The sequence below is a fragment of the Tachypleus tridentatus genome, chromosome 9 (genome assembly GCF_004210375.1).
Source record: "Tachypleus tridentatus isolate NWPU-2018 chromosome 9, ASM421037v1, whole genome shotgun sequence".
NCBI classification, from domain to species: Eukaryota; Metazoa; Arthropoda; class Merostomata; order Xiphosura; family Limulidae; genus Tachypleus; species Tachypleus tridentatus.
In genome coordinates this window covers 3,661,709-3,681,714 of record NC_134833.1, presented here as the reverse complement: position 1 = coordinate 3,681,714, position 20,006 = coordinate 3,661,709, and the positions used below count along the sequence as shown (strand labels likewise).

Below are 20,006 nucleotides of genomic sequence, written 5' to 3'. Positions count from 1 at the left end.
CTAATATATGCCATTTTGAAGATACCAAATAATATAATACATAGAAAAAATAAATTATTGTCTTTAAAACTGAATTACAACTTGTGAATTATCTGCTGTAGGACTGATATAAGAATAACTTATATCTTACATAGTAATCCTAAGAGAGAACTTCCTGAAATAGGCACATAAAGCTTGACAAATAAGAGTTTACCCATAAAACCTGAGAAATAATACATGGTGAAGTAAATATCTCATACATACAGGAGACTGATGTACACATTAAAGATCCAATGCTTACATGTACAGTTTGGAAAGAGGTCTTGACACAGATTCTGAGAAACAAAGTTTATTTAAACATGTACAAGGCCTAAGATAATTATATTTTTTATTACCAAGTGAGTGGATTAAACATGTTATCTCTCACTTACCACATTAGAACTTTACCAGCTGAACTAGCTCTTAAAGCACTTATTAATAATTACATCCAACACAAGACATTATAATTCTGAAAGTATAAACCAATAATTAATGATACAGAAGAAATATTAAATTGTTTGTTCATCATTTTAATTAATGTAGGTTTGCTCAACTGTTAACAATATATTTCTCCTTCACAGTACTTTTTATTATTACTGCTTTTACCTTCCTTGAGTTGGAATTGTCATTTTTGCTACTTTGTTAAAGCTTAATGCCATTAGAAAAACTGACATGTTAAATTAAAGGTATTATGTTTAGAAATTTAAATCCAAAATTCTTAAAGACTGAAAAAAAATCAGTTTGTTGACAGTTTTATTTAATAAATACATATTTACACATATTTTAAATGTGTTTTATGCACAGCTAATGCTTAACGGACACTTTGATATTCTACTGAAGCTATTTCTTTCCCTTTCTGTATGTAAATGACATAACATTCTCTTGTTAAGTTCAAGCTATATGTTGATTTGAATTCACTTTAGACATATTTACACATTAAATAAGCAAGATTTATTTTACTTTTGAAATGTTATTAGAAACAAATCAATAAACATACCTCCCAAATGTAGCAGAAAATAAAATTAGCCAAAGAGAAAGCATACAACAATAGATGGTAATCCAGGTATGGTGCCATTTTGAACTACATACAGAAAATAAACTAATGAAAACCTTTTATTTAGAGACTTTTGCATGTATAAACATCAACTGAACAAATAATTACTAGAAATACTATAAATTACATTAACTATGTATAGGCAATTAAATTAATACTATATAACAATGATGAAAGTTAGTATACAAGCCAAAATTAATATGTCGTTTACCCATCTCCGGTATCTGTAGTCACAACAAGTAAAAGTGTTACCGATATTCCATCAGATATAGTCAAAATGCAAATGGCAAGGTAGGTAATTGGTATGGAAGATCAAACTGGGGGTAAAGAGTTAAATGCTTTAACCTAGAATGTCTAAGATCCTACTGCAGCCAATGTAGGAAGAAGAGATGGAATACAGGTGTTAAAATAATCTTATAACAGAAATAAACCACAATATATTTTTATATTTGTATAACTCCCAACCTCTGCTGTTTTTAAATAATAGTTGCAAAATGGTGGTAATTGGAAATAAACACCTTACTTTAGTAATAATTAATTAAACACCCATCCTAACATTATTGAAATTATACATTAGCATTATGAAGAATAACAGTCTTCATCTCAAATTTGACAGATTGAGTGGCATTTCAAGACTTAAAATACATGACATATGCTACTGATCAAAAGGTTTACGGATTTAGTTTGTGGAACAATAAATGTAGTATTTGTCACCACAACTGCAGTGTCTAGCTATGTTGCCTGCTCCCCAGTGGCACAGCAGTATGTTTGCAGACTTACACAACTATAAACAAAGTTTTGATATCCATTGTGAGTAGAGCACAGATAGCCCATTGTATAGCTTTGTGTTTAAGATAGGAATTTCAATAAACTGTTTATAACTAAACTGTATTTGGGGTATAATAATGAAAGTTAAGAGCCACATATGAGGCTAGCAAAAAGAAAACTAAGTTCTCAGGAATAAACAGATAAAACTTTGCTAGCTTCTTGTCACTTGTGAACTTGGAAACAAATTGTTTAAACCACATTAAAATTACATTAGATCTGATTGATTCCACAAGTCTGCTTCATAAATAATCTCTCATTCAGGAAATGTTGAAATCTTATCCTTAACTGATTCATGCTGTAATGAGTAATGTCCAAACTAAATTAGCACGTGGTTTTACCAGGTTCTGAGCTACTAAAACTCTAGGAAAAAATGACATATTATAAAACAGTGAGATATGTAATATCTGTTGCCCTATTTGGGCTTTCTAATGAGGTATTTACACACAATGCCCAAAAATTACATTACCAAAATAATTATTCAAGTAAGATAATAATTGTTAACATAATTTCTGAATGTTCTGCATACAGGATAAGTGGTAATTAAACATATTTACTCTTTAGATAAAGTTTGTTAGATCTACCAAGCAATGTCATCAAAGTGAAAAAATTAAAGAGAGGATTCCTAGTTTGTTAATCTTGTACTTACATTGATGTATTTTGCAAAAAACTTCAGCTGGGTAGATGGTCAGGTAGGTGACCAGAGCTAGTTCTAATAACACTACTGTTAAGTATATTTCTGAAAAAAAATAACCAGAAGAAATATGAAATTTTCTAATTCAGGTTTTATACTAAACCTAAAAGTAGTTGTAGACATTTTATATCTTTCAATATAACAAATATCTTTAGCTTTTGCACTTTTTTTGGGAGGGTAACTGACATTAAATAGGTGAGTATATTAAGGATAAAACAAATTCATAGTGGTAAGTTCTGATATTAAAGTGTTGGTTGTGGTTTTAATAAATTAAGATTTCTATTTTTATAATTTCATCGTATGTGTTTTTTTTACTCACCTTCCTTTTTTTTTTTACAATATAAATACTTTTATGAAACAAACCTTTTTTATTTATTTATGTCTTAAAACAATTGCCTGCAATCAGAATTTATATTTTAATACAAGATTACTGTTAGAGTTGTCTAGAATAATTAGGTCAAACTTTTAGGCATCTTATCTGTGTTGTGGAAAACTGAGTTCAATACTCTATAACTTTGTGAAGTACTCATGCATGAATATGTATACGTCAGCAATTACATACCAACAACTTTAAAATAAAATCAATGTAATTTCACCTTCAAGTACTTTAAGAAAGCCTTAGGAGTACCTTTTATTACTTTTTTTAAGACTGCAGTGTTTGTTTGATTTACTGCTAATGCTGTTTTGTTTTAATGTCAATAAACCTCAGTGTTAATGTGACTTACAAACTTTTGTCCTTGTGTGTGTGTGTGTAAATAAATAAACAATTGATTTATTTCTGTAACAAGATAGTTTTCCTATATCTGCAGCAGCTATCAGTGATCATGTTGATACAGTAAAACCATTGATGTTTTAACTCATCATAGAGAATCATGCATGTTAAACTGTATATATTAAAACCATGAAACCATTTAATGATTAAATTATAAACTAATTCATAATTCAGTTGAAATGTGCCAAGCAGTAACATACAGGATGAAACATATATATATATATATATATATATATAGCATGCTGAAAATTCAAAGCAAATTTACAACTGGTAGGGAAGAACTAGAAACAAGTGACATGTCTACTGTTAATTACCTCATGCATCATAAGTTTTTAGGTTCCTTCCACCAAAGGATGCCTAGGTATCTGGTGACATGGAATGTGATTGACTATTACATGAACATATATGCATGTAGGGCTAACCTAAATCTCTAAAACTGGTCAAACTTCACAATACATTATAGAGATTATGGCCTAAAATATTGCTAACAGCTAGAGTACTCAAAAAATGAAACAATGCATTCTAATTATTATAAGCAGAAATGTTTGTTTAGGTACAATGATTGCCATGTTCAATTTTAGCTTTACTCTAGTAGGAAGTTCATGATTTATCAACCTCTAATGCCTTTGTTTCAGTTGAGATGAAGTCTAATTAATTACTTTATGTATAATTTTATTTAGCTATCAGTAACATTGCATGAATGTTTTTCACAAATAATACAAATAACATAAATCCAGCTTATTTTCTTTCTTCCCATCTTGATGTTCAGTTTTGTGAACATTACAAGTTTTATTTACAAACAAGTAAGAAGCTGTTAAAGGTAATCAAATTTTGTCCTCACTGTTAGAGAATAAATTTTTCCTATATGGTGGTCCTGGAGCAAAAATAACAGCAGCGATGATATAAGACATTGTGTTGATACTAATTATGGTGCAAGCCATGTGAGAACGTGGAGGATGAAGAGTTGTTTCCATATTGAATTTAGTAGGTTCAAACCTGAATAGGAGAAATTACCAAGTTCATATAAATTAACTCTAAAATAAGCTAAAGAATTATCTGTGAGATAAAAACTATTAACATAAAACTATTAATTATTTCTAACTCTCTTTACAACTGTTAATGAGGAAAATCATTGTTAATTTTCTCAGAATTGAGTTAATGTATTATTTCATGTTCTATCATTAGACAAATTGTTTTCAGAATTGTTGAAAAAGTTATTTGAAACTATCAAACTGAGAATAGATAGATGAAATATATTTCTCAAAAGCTGAACATGTTTCTTTTTTTTTGAGAGAAATATCATACAGCAACAGTGAGCTTGCAGGTTATAAGCATTATGAATATATTAAAAACAATAAATTTCCTCATTTTGTAAAACACACACAACAGTGTTTTAATAAAAACCTCAGCTGTGTTATTATTATTTTACCATAGTATTTGTTATAAAACTGATGGCACTTTGTAGATTTGTGTCTAAAATTAAGAGAAATGTGATGTGAAACTTTTGACAGTATTTGTGATTTATGAAATAAGTGTTACTATTTGGTTTATTATTTTGCCATTGAAATTTTTATTTCTTTTGCCTGTACTACTGAGGCTTTAGTTTTATACCTATGTGAATATTTCATGCAAAAACAAACCAAAAAACAACAACAAATATTACAATGTTTTATTTCTACTACATTACCAATTTACTCTCTGAAGTAGATTTTCTGTTTGTTTCCTTTAACTATGGTTACAGCTGAAGATTGTCCCAAAATTATAGAAACATTGTGGCTTCATACATTTTTTTTTTACTTTATCAAAGTTTTAAGAAAAACATTTTATAAAAATTAATGGAAGTTAGCCTGCAAGATTTGAAAATATCATTTATGAGTTTTGAAACTTACCAAGGCTGCATCAGTAGAAAGTATCGAGCTAAAATTAACACACTGATTTGCAACAAGATGTAGGATATCATGGAAAACTGCATCACAAAGCTGAGGATACTTCTTGTGGGGAGCTTTTTAACAAGATAAGGATAAGCAGCTGTACTTCCAACTGGTCAAAATAAAAGTATGTAAGTAAATCTAGTATATCAAGTTGAATTGTAGAAAAACATATTCTGAGTTATTTTATCAGATATTATCTATCTTACAATTCTTGGTCATGAAATTACTAATACAAAAAATAGAGTAATTTATATTGAAACTTACACACTATTGGTGGAGGCAAGTTTAGAATGATGTCAATCAGTACATAGGCTCCTTCGGAAGGTTTCTCTCCATCCTTTAATCAAATATGACAGTTGTTAAAGTAGTATAGGTAAAAAAATCAAATACCAAAACATACTATATAGTATACTATAGAATACACTATACTATATACTATAGAATGTATAATATACTATATAGTGTATTCTATACTATAGAACATACTATATAATATACTATAGAACATACTATATATTATACTATAGAACGTAGAATATACTATACTATAGAATGTATACTATATAGTATACTATATACTATACTATACTACAGAATATAAAACATACTATATACTATAGAATATAGAATAAAGTAGAGTTTCTTCCACATATAACTAAGTAATTATTACTAATAATTAAATTTTTCTTTTAAAAACTTTCCACAAAGATTAAATAATAAGTTACGTTTCAATATTTATTATCACTGTTAATATCAGTAGAATGTTTTATATATTTTTATAAATTATCAATCAAGGTAGTAAAACATCTGTGCAAAAATTACAACAGCAGTTTATAATTTTAATATTTATACTTTATAAATGAAACTTATACTTTAATAATTAAGTTACAGCTTTAGTTAGCACACTAAATGGTGAACTGCAGCCTTTCAAAGTTACATAACTACTCTGGATAGATTAAAATAAGAAAGTCATATTGACTAGTGTTAAAGTGATGATCATAAGTAATGTTAATACATATAGTATATTTATATTGTGGAACAGGTGAAGTAAGATGAACATCTACCCAGAAGAGGATGAGAACAGCAGAAAGAAGAATAAAACAGTAGCACACCATGTAACGGAACGCTCCAAATGTAGCTGTTAGAGTTGCTCTTCCTTCTCTAGAGAAAAAAGATAATGGTGAAAGCCTCTAACCACTAAAGTTTCTTATACTGCTAAGATAAACAGATTATTATTAAATACACACTCATATATATTTACACTTTGATATTTCAGTGTTTACATAAAACATTCATTTTTATTTCTATTTTAACAAGTTACCAAATTAAATGTTTTAAAGTATTTACATAAATGTTCTTCTGAGATTCTGATTTTTAACTTTTTAATTATTTTTACACATACATAATTTAACTTTTACAATGAATACTCAACATGGTTATACATATGTTATTTACCTGGTTGATATTTAGTAAATGATTTAAACTTTGGAACTATACCCATAAATATCTTTACTATATATCAAACTGTTTATATCATAATTTGCTATCAATATGTTCTTTATTTAGTATAACACTACTTAGCAATAATAGAGTCCCAAAAGAGAACTGCTGAAACACAGTATATAATTTCAACAACTGCTTAAAATTAGCTGGAAAGAATGTTTCTCCACAGGTTAATAAAAGCTAAAAACTAGTGCATGTAAAAACCTATAACTTCTGTTCTGAAGACACATTTTCAATATTCTATTTACTGTTACTTTTAGAAAAACAAGTTGGGTGCAACAGGTTAAAATAAAAAAAGGAATATTCAGATTTGATGTTTGCTTGAGTTTTATTATTTCATTTACAATAATTGTTGTTTATTTATTAATTTTCCCCTTTTATATTGAGCCTAAAAAAAAGAGAAAGTTGAATCACATTTATGAAAACTGTTGTAAACAGTAGATTGACAAAAATACCCAATGTTTCATTTTGTGATTTTGTTGTCACAACATCCTATAATATATAAAGAGATGACATCAATATTATTCTTTTCATAGGTGGGTTGTGAAATGTTAACAGATTTTGTTGTCACAACATCCTATAATATATAAAGAGATAACATCAATATTAATCTTTTCATAGGTGGGTTGTGAAATGTTAACAGATTTTGTTGTCACAACATCCTATAATATATAAAGAGATGACATCAATATTATTCTTTTCATAGGTGGGTTGTGAAATGTTAACAGATTTTGTTGTCACAACATCCTATAATATATAAAGAGATGACATCAATATTATTCTTTTCATAGGTGGGTTGTGAAATGTTAATAGATTTTGTTTCTTCTAACTTGCTTTTCTTGAAACATTGCTTTCTCACCCTTTCAGTCTCTTCAGAATAAGAATGTATCTTAACATGGTAGTTCTCTCACCTAATGAGTGTGGGAATACACTCAATGTTTTGTTTCTTAGCTGTAAAAGGAGAAGCCACAGATGCCTCGGCAACTGACAAGGAAACGCCAGCATGTGCAGTTTTCAGTGCTCCACAGTCATTGGCTCCATCGCCACACATCCCCACTTGGTGACTGGAAGATAAACATAAATTAAACAACTAGTTTAACTAGTGTTTCTACTGTGAAAACAGTAATTGAGATCATTAAAAGACCACAGACACTTACAATTAAATAGTAAAGAAAAGTGGGAGATGTAGCAGATTCTGTATTCATCCATCTATGTAGTCTCTATAAATTTAACTGTATTTCTGTTTCATATAAAGTGTATGCACCTATAACCAGAACTGATTCATGTTCTGCATATGGCTCACAAGACACTGTTCTTTTAACAAATGTTGGAAGTATTGGAACTGATTCAAATTATTTTGAAACTCAGTCATAAATTCCATATCTATATTTTTAATAAGCAGTCTCTTGAGTCAACAGCAGAAAATATTAATATTTTGGTAGGTGGTTGGGATATCCCATCAAATATGTAAATCTGGAGTGAAGTACATGGCTGTGTAAGATGTAATTTGAAATAATTTCACAATGCAGTCTTCTGTAATCCTAAAAGTTTTTAAAGTGGTCCTCCTTCTACTTTCACTGTTTTCAATTATTTCAGTATTCTTTTCTCTTCTTATCCTTGTAAAATTCTTGTACTTATCAAAAAATGTATTTGTATTTGCCATATAATCCTTTTCCATCTCTTATCCCCATTCAAGGAAACTAATCAGACGTTTCCATAAGTTTTCATAGGTTAACTTTGAACCCAATCTCTGAAAATATTATTCTTTAGATGTATCTGTACATTTTCGTATGTTAGCTTTGAACTCAATTCCTGATAAGAACACTCATCAGACCTATCTATAAGTTCTTCTATGTTAGCTTAAAACCCCATCTCTGACAGGAACAGACACACAGATTTTGACTCTTAGCAGTTCCTCAAGTTTCACATGGGAATGGTAAGTACTCCACATGTGCTATAACAATGCCATGGTCATTTTCTGAATTAGTGTTAAAAATTACTTAACTCTACTGACAAAAAACAATTATAGCTTCCTTTGATGTTATCCAATAATAGATTGGTATATAACTCTGGATTCCAAGTAGAATAATGCATATTCCTATAGATTTTCAGAAAACAACAACATTAAATGAGAGATATATTTCCTACAAAACGTCTTACCGTTGTTGGGTAAGAGTTTGTTTGTTAAAGAAATATGCATTATTAAACATTTGAGAATTATTATTATTAATATTACACTACATTTCCCTCAACAGAGGACCATATTTAAGTTTGGAAATTTTCTGGGTATATGCATTTCTTAAAACTGTGTATGTGGTCATCTCTGCAATTTATAATTTAATGTTTTTATGCAGTTAAAAAAAGCTAACACTCAGTTTTATTAAAACACATGCTGGTTGACAATATTCCTGTGTTAGTATTAGACTTACCCCTGTGATTGTAGTATTTCTATTAAATGAAGTTTTTGCTCAGGCAACATTCTTGCAAAAACTGTACCCTTGTGAACCACCTAAAAAATTAAAATATATGAAACTGCACCACTATACACAACCTGTTAAAATTTCTATAAAAAAAACACATTAAAACCCTAAAATTTCTTGACCACAAAAAAGGATAATTAAAGTTATAACATCCATACCAACCATCTTGACCATACAAAAGGATAAGCCATTCTTACCAATTGATAGAAGTAGCTTTACTATACAAATGTTAAAACACATTGCAATTTCCATGAAAAAGTTGAAATGATTTATCTAATTGGCTATATTTTAAATTAAATATACTGAAAGTAGGCAGATGAACATTATTTTAAATAGAAAAAAAAATGTTCCTTTCTCCAACTGCAAGACTTAAAAAAGTTTAACTTTTTTGAAATTGCCCTTTCTTATGACAATAAAATAATAAAACAGTTGACCTTAACATTTATTTAACAATTTAATATTGGAACGTTGCTGGAACTAATATTCATTTACCTTTTGTAGAAGAAGTTGATTATACTTTTTAATGAGGTCGAAGGTCTTCCCATCCATAGCTATATGATAATTTGAATGTTGTAGCAGAGGGACACAGGCATCCTAGACACATAGAAATAAAAATATTAATATAACTATTATACGTAATGTACATATTTATATATATATATTTACAACTAAAATACAAATGATAAAACTTAGTTATATCAAAATATATACTCATTTTCAAGACTAATGACATTTAGCATCAGTGCTCCTTTCTATTGTTTGTCTTCATTTTTTTTCTGTTTCATTCACTAAATGTTTCAATTAACCACACTTTATAAACATTCTACTGTATTTCGTATCTTATCATACAAATAATGCGTTATTATCCTAATTATATATTATTTAGTTCAATGCTGTTGATTCAGAAATCAAGATTTTCTTTAACATGTTTTGCTGTTGGCTCAGTTGGTTTGGTTCTTCTAAACATTACTGGTATTTGTTTCACTTACTTAGCACTGAAATCTTTAAACATATTTTTAGTGTTAGAATTTACGTTCTGTCTCTTACTTTGGTTTCACTTAATCAAGATGATACACGTGACTGAACTTCTCACTTCTGGTTTACTTTTATTTAATCAAGGTGATACATGTGACTGTTCTTCAATTCTGATTTCTGGTTTAGTTTTATATAATCAAGGTGATATGTGTGACTATACTTCAGTTTTGATTTCTGGTTTGGTTTAATTTAATAAAGGTGAAACATGTGACTGTACTTCAGTTTTGATTTCTGGTTTGGTTTTATTTAATAAAGGTGATGCATGTGACTGTACTTCATTTCTGCTTTCTGGTTTGGTTTTATTTAATAAAGGTGATGCATGTGACTGTACTTCATTTCTGCTTTCTGGTTTGGTTTTATTTAATAAAGGTGATGCATGTGACTGTACTTCAGTTCTGCTTTGTGGTTTGGTTTTATTTAATAAAGGTGATATGTGTGACTATACTTCAGTTTTGATTTCTGGTTTGGTTTAATTTAATAAAGGTGAAACATGTGACTGTACTTCAGTTTTGTTTCTGGTTTGGTTTTATTTAATAAAGGTGATGCATGTGACTGTACTTCATTTCTGCTTTCTGGTTTGGTTTTATTTAATAAAGGTGATGCATGTGACTGTACTTCAGTTTTGATTTCTGGTTTGGTTTAATTTAATAAAGGTGATACATGTGACTGTACTTCTTTTCTGCTTTCTGGTTTGGTTTTATTTAATAAAGGTGATGCATGTGACTGTACTTCAGTTTTGATTTCTGGTTTGGTTTAATTTAATAAAGGTGATACATGTGACTGTACTTCAGTTCTGCTTTGTGGTTTGGTTTAATTTAATAAAGGTGATGCATGTGACTGTACTTCAGTTCTGCTTTGTGGTTTGGTTTTATTTAATAAAGGTGATGCATGTGACTGTACTTCAGTTCTGCTTTGTGGTTTGGTTTATTTAATAAAGGTGATGCATGTGACTGTACTTCAGTTTTGATTTCTGGTCTGGTTTAATTTAATAAAGGTGATACATGTGACTGTACTTCATTTCTGCTTTCTGGTTTGGTTTTATTTAATAAAGGTGATGCATGTGACTGTACTTCAGTTTTGATTTCTGGTTTGGTTTAATTTAATAAAGGTGATACATGTGACTGTACTTCATTTCTGCTTTCTGGTTTGGTTTTATTTAATAAAGGTGATGCATGTGACTGTACTTCATTTCTGCTTTCTGGTTTGGTTTTATTTAATAAAGGTGATGCATGTGACTGTACTTCATTTCTGCTTTCTGGTTTGGTTTTATTTAATAAAGGTGATGCATGTGACTGTACTTCAGTTCTGCTTTGTGGTTTGGTTTTATTTAATAAAGGTGATATGTGTGACTATACTTCAGTTTTGATTTCTGGTTTGGTTTAATTTAATAAAGGTGAAACATGTGACTGTACTTCAGTTTTGTTTCTGGTTTGGTTTTATTTAATAAAGGTGATGCATGTGACTGTACTTCATTTCTGCTTTCTGGTTTGGTTTTATTTAATAAAGGTGATGCATGTGACTGTACTTCAGTTTTGATTTCTGGTTTGGTTTAATTTAATAAAGGTGATACATGTGACTGTACTTCATTTCTGCTTTCTGGTTTGGTTTTATTTAATAAAGGTGATGCATGTGACTGTACTTCAGTTTTGATTTCTGGTTTGGTTTAATTTAATAAAGGTGATACATGTGACTGTACTTCATTTCTGCTTTGTGGTTTGGTTTAATTTAATAAAGGTGATGCATGTGACTGTACTTCAGTTCTGCTTTGTGGTTTGATTTTATTTAATAAAGGTGATGCATGTGACTGTACTTCAGTTCTGCTTTGTGGTTTGGTTTATTTAATAAAGGTGATGCATGTGACTGTACTTCAGTTTTGATTTCTGGTTTGGTTTAATTTAATAAAGGTGATACATGTGACTGTACTTCATTTCTGCTTTCTGGTTTGGTTTTATTTAATAAAGGTGATGCATGTGACTGTACTTCAGTTCTGCTTTGTGGTTTGGTTTTATTTAATAAAGGTGATGCATGTGACTGTACTTCAGTTTTGATTTCTGGTTTGGTTTAATTTAATAAAGGTGATACATGTGACTGTACTTCATTTCTGCTTTCTGGTTTGGTTTTATTTAATAAAGGTGATACATGCGACTGTACTTCATTTCTGCTTTCTGGTTTGGTTTTATTTAATAAAGGTGATACATGTGACTGTACTTCATTTCTGCTTTCTGGTTTGGTTTTATTTAATAAAGGTGATACATGTGACTGTACTTCATTTCTGCTTTCTGGTTTGGTTTTATTTAATAAAGGTGATGCATGTGACTGTACTTCAGTTCTGCTTTGTGGTTTGGTTTATTTAATAAAGGTGATACATGCGACTGTACTTCAGTTCTGCTTTGTGGTTTGGTTTTATTTAATAAAGGTGATGCATGTGACTGTACTTCAGTTCTGCTTTGTGGTTTGGTTTATTTAATAAAGGTGATACATGCAACTGTACTTCAGTTCTGCTTTGTGGTTTGGTTTTATTTAATAAAGGTGATACATGCGACTGTACTTCAGTTCTGCTTTGTGGTTTGGTTTTATTTAATAAAGGTGATACATGTGACTGTACTTCATTTCTGCTTTCTGGTTTGGTTTTATTTAATAAAGGTGATACATGTGACTGTACTTCATTTCTGCTTTCTGGTTTGGTTTTATTTAATAAAGGTGATGCATGTGACTGTACTTCAGTTCTGCTTTGTGGTTTGGTTTATTTAATAAAGGTGATACATGCGACTGTACTTCAGTTCTGCTTTGTGGTTTGGTTTATTTAATAAAGGTGATACATGCGACTGTACTTCAGTTCTGCTTTGTGGTTTGGTTTTATTTAATAAAGGTGATACATGTGACTGTACTTCAGTTCTGCTTTGTGGTTTGGTTTTATTTAATAAAGGTGATACATGTGACTGTACTTCAGTTTTGATTTCTGGTTTGGTTTAATTTAATAAAGGTGATACATGTGACTGTACTTCAGTTTTGATTTCTGGTTTGGTTTAATTTAATAAAGGTGATACATGTGACTGTACTTCAGTTCTGCTTTGTGGTTTGGTTTAATTTAATAAAGGTGATGCATGTGACTGTACTTCAGTTCTGCTTTGTGGTTTGGTTTTATTTAATAAAGGTGATGCATGTGACTGTACTTCAGTTCTGCTTTGTGGTTTGGTTTATTTAATAAAGGTGATGCATGTGACTGTACTTCAGTTTTGATTTCTGGTCTGGTTTAATTTAATAAAGGTGATACATGTGACTGTACTTCATTTCTGCTTTCTGGTTTGGTTTTATTTAATAAAGGTGATGCATGTGACTGTACTTCAGTTTTGATTTCTGGTTTGGTTTAATTTAATAAAGGTGATACATGTGACTGTACTTCATTTCTGCTTTCTGGTTTGGTTTTATTTAATAAAGGTGATGCATGTGACTGTACTTCATTTCTGCTTTCTGGTTTGGTTTTATTTAATAAAGGTGATGCATGTGACTGTACTTCATTTCTGCTTTCTGGTTTGGTTTTATTTAATAAAGGTGATGCATGTGACTGTACTTCAGTTCTGCTTTGTGGTTTGGTTTTATTTAATAAAGGTGATATGTGTGACTATACTTCAGTTTTGATTTCTGGTTTGGTTTAATTTAATAAAGGTGAAACATGTGACTGTACTTCAGTTTTGTTTCTGGTTTGGTTTTATTTAATAAAGGTGATGCATGTGACTGTACTTCATTTCTGCTTTCTGGTTTGGTTTTATTTAATAAAGGTGATGCATGTGACTGTACTTCAGTTTTGATTTCTGGTTTGGTTTAATTTAATAAAGGTGATACATGTGACTGTACTTCATTTCTGCTTTGTGGTTTGGTTTAATTTAATAAAGGTGATGCATGTGACTGTACTTCAGTTCTGCTTTGTGGTTTGGTTTTATTTAATAAAGGTGATGCATGTGACTGTACTTCAGTTCTGCTTTGTGGTTTGGTTTATTTAATAAAGGTGATGCATGTGACTGTACTTCAGTTTTGATTTCTGGTTTGGTTTAATTTAATAAAGGTGATACATGTGACTGTACTTCATTTCTGCTTTCTGGTTTGGTTTTATTTAATAAAGGTGATGCATGTGACTGTACTTCAGTTCTGCTTTGTGGTTTGGTTTTATTTAATAAAGGTGATGCATGTGACTGTACTTCAGTTTTGATTTCTGGTTTGGTTTAATTTAATAAAGGTGATACATGTGACTGTACTTCATTTCTGCTTTCTGGTTTGGTTTTATTTAATAAAGGTGATACATGCGACTGTACTTCATTTCTGCTTTCTGGTTTGGTTTTATTTAATAAAGGTGATACATGTGACTGTACTTCATTTCTGCTTTCTGGTTTGGTTTTATTTAATAAAGGTGATACATGTGACTGTACTTCATTTCTGCTTTCTGGTTTGGTTTTATTTAATAAAGGTGATGCATGTGACTGTACTTCAGTTCTGCTTTGTGGTTTGGTTTATTTAATAAAGGTGATACATGCGACTGTACTTCAGTTCTGCTTTGTGGTTTGGTTTTATTTAATAAAGGTGATGCATGTGACTGTACTTCAGTTCTGCTTTGTGGTTTGGTTTATTTAATAAAGGTGATACATGCGACTGTACTTCAGTTCTGCTTTGTGGTTTGGTTTTATTTAATAAAGGTGATACATGCGACTGTACTTCAGTTCTGCTTTGTGGTTTGGTTTTATTTAATAAAGGTGATACATGTGACTGTACTTCATTTCTGCTTTCTGGTTTGGTTTTATTTAATAAAGGTGATACATGTGACTGTACTTCATTTCTGCTTTCTGGTTTGGTTTTATTTAATAAAGGTGATGCATGTGACTGTACTTCAGTTCTGCTTTGTGGTTTGGTTTATTTAATAAAGGTGATACATGCGACTGTACTTCAGTTCTGCTTTGTGGTTTGGTTTATTTAATAAAGGTGATACATGCGACTGTACTTCAGTTCTGCTTTGTGGTTTGGTTTTATTTAATAAAGGTGATACATGTGACTGTACTTCAGTTCTGCTTTGTGGTTTGGTTTTATTTAATAAAGGTGATACATGTGACTGTACTTCAGTTTTGATTTCTGGTTTGGTTTAATTTAATAAAGGTGATACATGTGACTGTACTTCAGTTTTGATTTCTGGTTTGGTTTAATTTAATAAAGGTGATACATGTGACTGTACTTCAGTTTTGATTTCTGGTTTGGTTTTATTTAATAAAGGTGATACATGTGACTGTACTTCAGTTCTGCTTTGTGGTTTGGTTTTATTTAATAAAGGTGATGCATGTGACTGTACTTCATTTCTGCTTTGTGGTTTGGTTTATTTAATAAAGGTGATACATGCGACTGTACTTCAGTTCTGCTTTGTGGTTTGGTTTATTTAATAAAGGTGATACATGTGACTGTAATTCAGTTGTTATTAAAATTTTATTTTGGACACAAGTGGTTACCAGTTTAGAACTCCTTTTCTGTATCTACTTACCTGGATATACCCAGGTTTGTGTAAGGTAAAAAAAAATTACAATTTCTTTTTGAAAATCAAATTGTGTAAATTTAATTGTCTACATACTACGACTTTGTTATTGTATTTTGTTACTTAATTTCCAGTTTATTTTCTAACATCTGTTTTTCTACCATGTAGCAAAGGGTGTTACATGATAAGTATAAATTATTTTTTCAAACAAATCCTAAAATTTGATATCATTTTAACCATTTGTATGAAAACATTAGTATGATAAAACCTTTTATTCTGTTGAATCATTGTTTTTGTATTTGAATAAAATTTAAAGTAAAGGAGACAATTAAGTAATGTAAAGTACATTGTTGTAACAAGTTAATAGGCTCTTACTATGTTAAAATTATGTAAATATTTAAAGTAATAATTAACAATTCCAAAACATGTAAACATAATTATTGTACCATATCATTTGTTTCACAACATAATTATTAAAAATCACCATAATATCAGAAACTGTAATTAAAATTACAAGTAATGTTTAGTTCAGTATAACTTCACCATGAACCACAGAATTATAAAGTTCAAAACAACTAGCCCTGCATTTTTAATTTAAACTAATTATCCACAGTTTGAAATAACAAACACTCATAAATTGAAACATATGTAAAAGTAAAAAGAAATTAAAGGAGAAATTACTTAAAATGTGTAATCAACACTTAACATTTAGATGAGAAAATTTTATTAAATTAACTAATTAATCTTTTTAAATACTTCTTGAATTTAAGGTTCTGAGGAAGAAATACTTGTTTGAAAATATTTTTACTTGTACTTCTATGATCCCATTTTTTCCAATGGCTAGTTTTTCACTGAAATCAGGTAACTTAACAGGTGAGTAATTCACCCGAATGCTAGGATTCTTAGAATCTCCAAACTTCAACAGTTCTGCTTCTACTGAAATGACAGAATCCTCTTTGTCAACCATTCCACAATCTCGGGCCACACTGATTGCAGTCAGAAGGTTATCACCTATATAGATGGCAGAAGCTTTTATTGGACACTTTGGAGTAAATAAGTTCATTTTACTTAATAAACAATTAAAAATACTTAAACTATAACAACAGAATTTGTATTAAGTTATAACATATAAAAAAATATTTAGCATTAAAAGATATGTCACCCCACTCCAATGCCAGGTAGTTAGAGATACTGTCAATGGACAGTACAATATATTGGATAATATGTTGACTTTATCATCGTAAGACATACAATGTAGGAAGAAAATATTTCTTTGTCAAACCATTATCAAACTTACTGCTAGAGATATACTAAGTGCATGATAACAAAGAATGAATGAACAACTTGTTTCATCAAACAAAACATGAAATTTTTATCTGCAAGAAAACATGTTTGAAATGTATATGAATTTTTAGCCTCATCAGTGTTAACCTCTCAACTGAATAAACAACTAAACTAAATTTAAAGTAATTCAAAATGTCATATTGTTGGTTTTATCAGATGTTTATTTTATATTTTCACCAATCCGTATTCATTTTGTGTAACATACATCAACTGATGTCATATACTTCTTATCTCTTGATATGCACATTTATATGTGTGTGCATTTTCAGTTGTATATTTTACATATTTGATAAGCAGTACGTATCCTTTGTTTTTGAACACACTCAGGCTTTGACTACAAGTTCAACATTCTTTGGAGAAATGTGCAGATGTAAAAGGTTTATCAATCAAATTAAAACTGAAGAATATTTCAAAGTAGGAATTACAATAACAACTTTGTAATTTCATATGATAAAGATTTCTTATAAAAGAATAAAATAAATTTGACTGATGGAAACCCTGAAAGTAAGAAATAAAAGATAATGTGATTATCTGCTATGTATGAGTCATTAAAATATCTTTTACATCTGACATATTTATTATCTGGGGTTATCTGCTATGTATGAGTCATTAAATATCTTTTACATCTGACTTATTAATTATCTGGGGTTATCGTTTAAGTATAAATAACAAAATATCTTTTACATATGACTTATTTATTATTTGGGGTTATCTTCTAAGTATAAGTAATAAAATATATTTTACATATGATTTCTTATCTCGTATGTACAATTTACTTTCTTGTATGTATGAGATATCCCCTTTAGGGTAGATGGTTCAAAATTTTGGTACCAAATGAATAAAGTTACAGAAGAAGGAAAACAAAATTTCCCTCTCATACAAACACAAGTTGAAATCTGAAATAAATTATTTTACAATTTAAACTGAATAAAATACAGTGGAGTGGAACAAACAAACAAAACCAGGAATGAGGGCTAGCTGATTACAAACTACAAAAGAAAGCCCATGGAAAAGTTAAGTTTATCCCAATAAGAATTCCTTGTTCTAGAAGTTTTCTTGAAAAGTTACAAAAACAGTTTTAAAATCTGAAAACTTCAGTAAGGTAAAAACATAAAGACAGCACTAGGACACACCTGTGAAAAAAGAACTGAAAGCTCACCAAACCTTCATTATATACAGATATACAGAAGGTATAAAGGAAGAAGAAACATAACAGGAGACAACTGAAATTTTTAGGATTAGGTTATATCTACTTTTTTATAAAATAGATTGTTTCAATATTTGAAAATATCCCTTAAAAGCTAATAAATGAATATTTCATTTACACATTTAATCAGAAAATATCAAACTGATTATAGGCCTTAAGATGTACACTCATGTGATCTTAGTTAGGAGCCTTATTCTGTTACACATTTTGAAACACAAACTTATTTCTTTCAATTGAAATAACTAGGTAGCTTACCAGTAACCATAACAGTTCTTATGTCAGCTTTCCTTAGAATTTTCATAGAGGGCTGACTTTCAGGTTTTAATTTGTTCTGTAACACCAGAAGTCCCACAAGTTTCAAGTTACATTCTAGTTCTTCTCTACATGAGAAAACAAATTCAAATAATTAAATAACAGATTTTAATAAATATGATGCCTCCATAATATGATTTGTGTTTTGGTTAATCCAACCTTCAAAATTAATTAACAATAAAATTAAGTAAGATGAATTTTAATCAAAATTATATATGTTATCTTGGTATTCTTCTGAGAAATTACCAGTAACAAAATAATCTTTAACAAATGATTAAATAATTATATCATGAATGCTTGTTTTCAGTTTTAGTGGAGAATGTTAACCATTATAGAGCTAGTACTCTACAACACAAGACACATAAATTAATATTTGATTATTTTGCAGAAATATAGAATATTACTTAATTTTATTTAAAAATATTATAATAATTAACATTTCTTTAACCTAAAAGTTGCTGAAATACATATATGTATTTCACTCAAAGTAAATAAAAACAGGCTTATTTTGACCTGCTATTCAATTAAGGTTATTGTGCTTAGATATCACTTGTCAATCACCTAAGCCTAATGTTAAATCAGAAATGAATTTCTCTCATTATTTTTATACATTTTCTTAATTTGCTTTTTATAACAAGACATAGGTTTTATCTACTATGTTTCAGATCCTAATTTGCTATCATCTTTAAGAAATTCTGAAGAATTACTATATTTGTGGCCAAGATGAGTGCCAATGCTCATTTCCTTGTTATGCTGTGTGCTTTAACTGACAATGAGAAAACTAGCACAAAAGAAAAAAGGCACTTTCAAATAGTAACTTAATTAGGGTAAATGCTAATTACAGTGTGGTAATAAATACAAAAAGTGTGTGTAACACATAAACAAGAAATGTTTATTGAGATGGTCACAAATGTTTAATATGTTACCAGAAAGGTCTGTTTTATCTTTCCTTCTTCACATGTATGTTTTGTATCCTATTAATTTATTATAACTCCAATTATCATCTCCTTCTCTGGAAGGTTACGGTAGATAAGTCCTGCAAATCTCTCTTGTTCATGAGTTTCAAATTATGTTTCTACTGCAATGTATTGGAATTTATTACGACAGAGGATACTTTGATGATGTTCTTCCTAGTATGTACTAATTGTAATTATGTTTTGTTGTGGGTTCTGAATATCTGACATGTTGTTTATTCAATGATTCTTTAGGTTCTTCTGCTATGTACTAAATGTAATCATGTGGTGTTGTCAGGTCTGATAATCTCACTTGTTGTTTATCCTCGAATTCTTTAGGTTTTTCTGCTATGCACTAATTGTAAACTT

The 20,006-nt window shown here is 29.5% G+C and overlaps 1 pseudogene across 1 annotated transcript in view; it reads right to left on the bottom strand.

Moving 5' to 3' along the window:
• Window positions 1-20,006, bottom strand: part of LOC143224676 (polyamine-transporting ATPase 13A3-like) — a 112,839-nt pseudogene that overhangs the window by 4,453 nt on the left and 88,380 nt on the right. The window contains exons 18-28 of the transcript XR_013013399.1: window positions 18,628-18,752; window positions 16,636-16,832; window positions 9,770-9,871; window positions 9,227-9,306; window positions 7,709-7,861; window positions 6,359-6,455; window positions 5,559-5,631; window positions 5,253-5,403; window positions 4,205-4,359; window positions 2,547-2,636; window positions 1,016-1,099 (exon numbers count right to left, since the gene is read on the bottom strand). The product of XR_013013399.1 is annotated as a polyamine-transporting ATPase 13A3-like (transcript). The remainder of the gene's footprint in view (window positions 1-1,015; window positions 1,100-2,546; window positions 2,637-4,204; window positions 4,360-5,252; window positions 5,404-5,558; window positions 5,632-6,358; window positions 6,456-7,708; window positions 7,862-9,226; window positions 9,307-9,769; window positions 9,872-16,635; window positions 16,833-18,627; window positions 18,753-20,006) is intronic.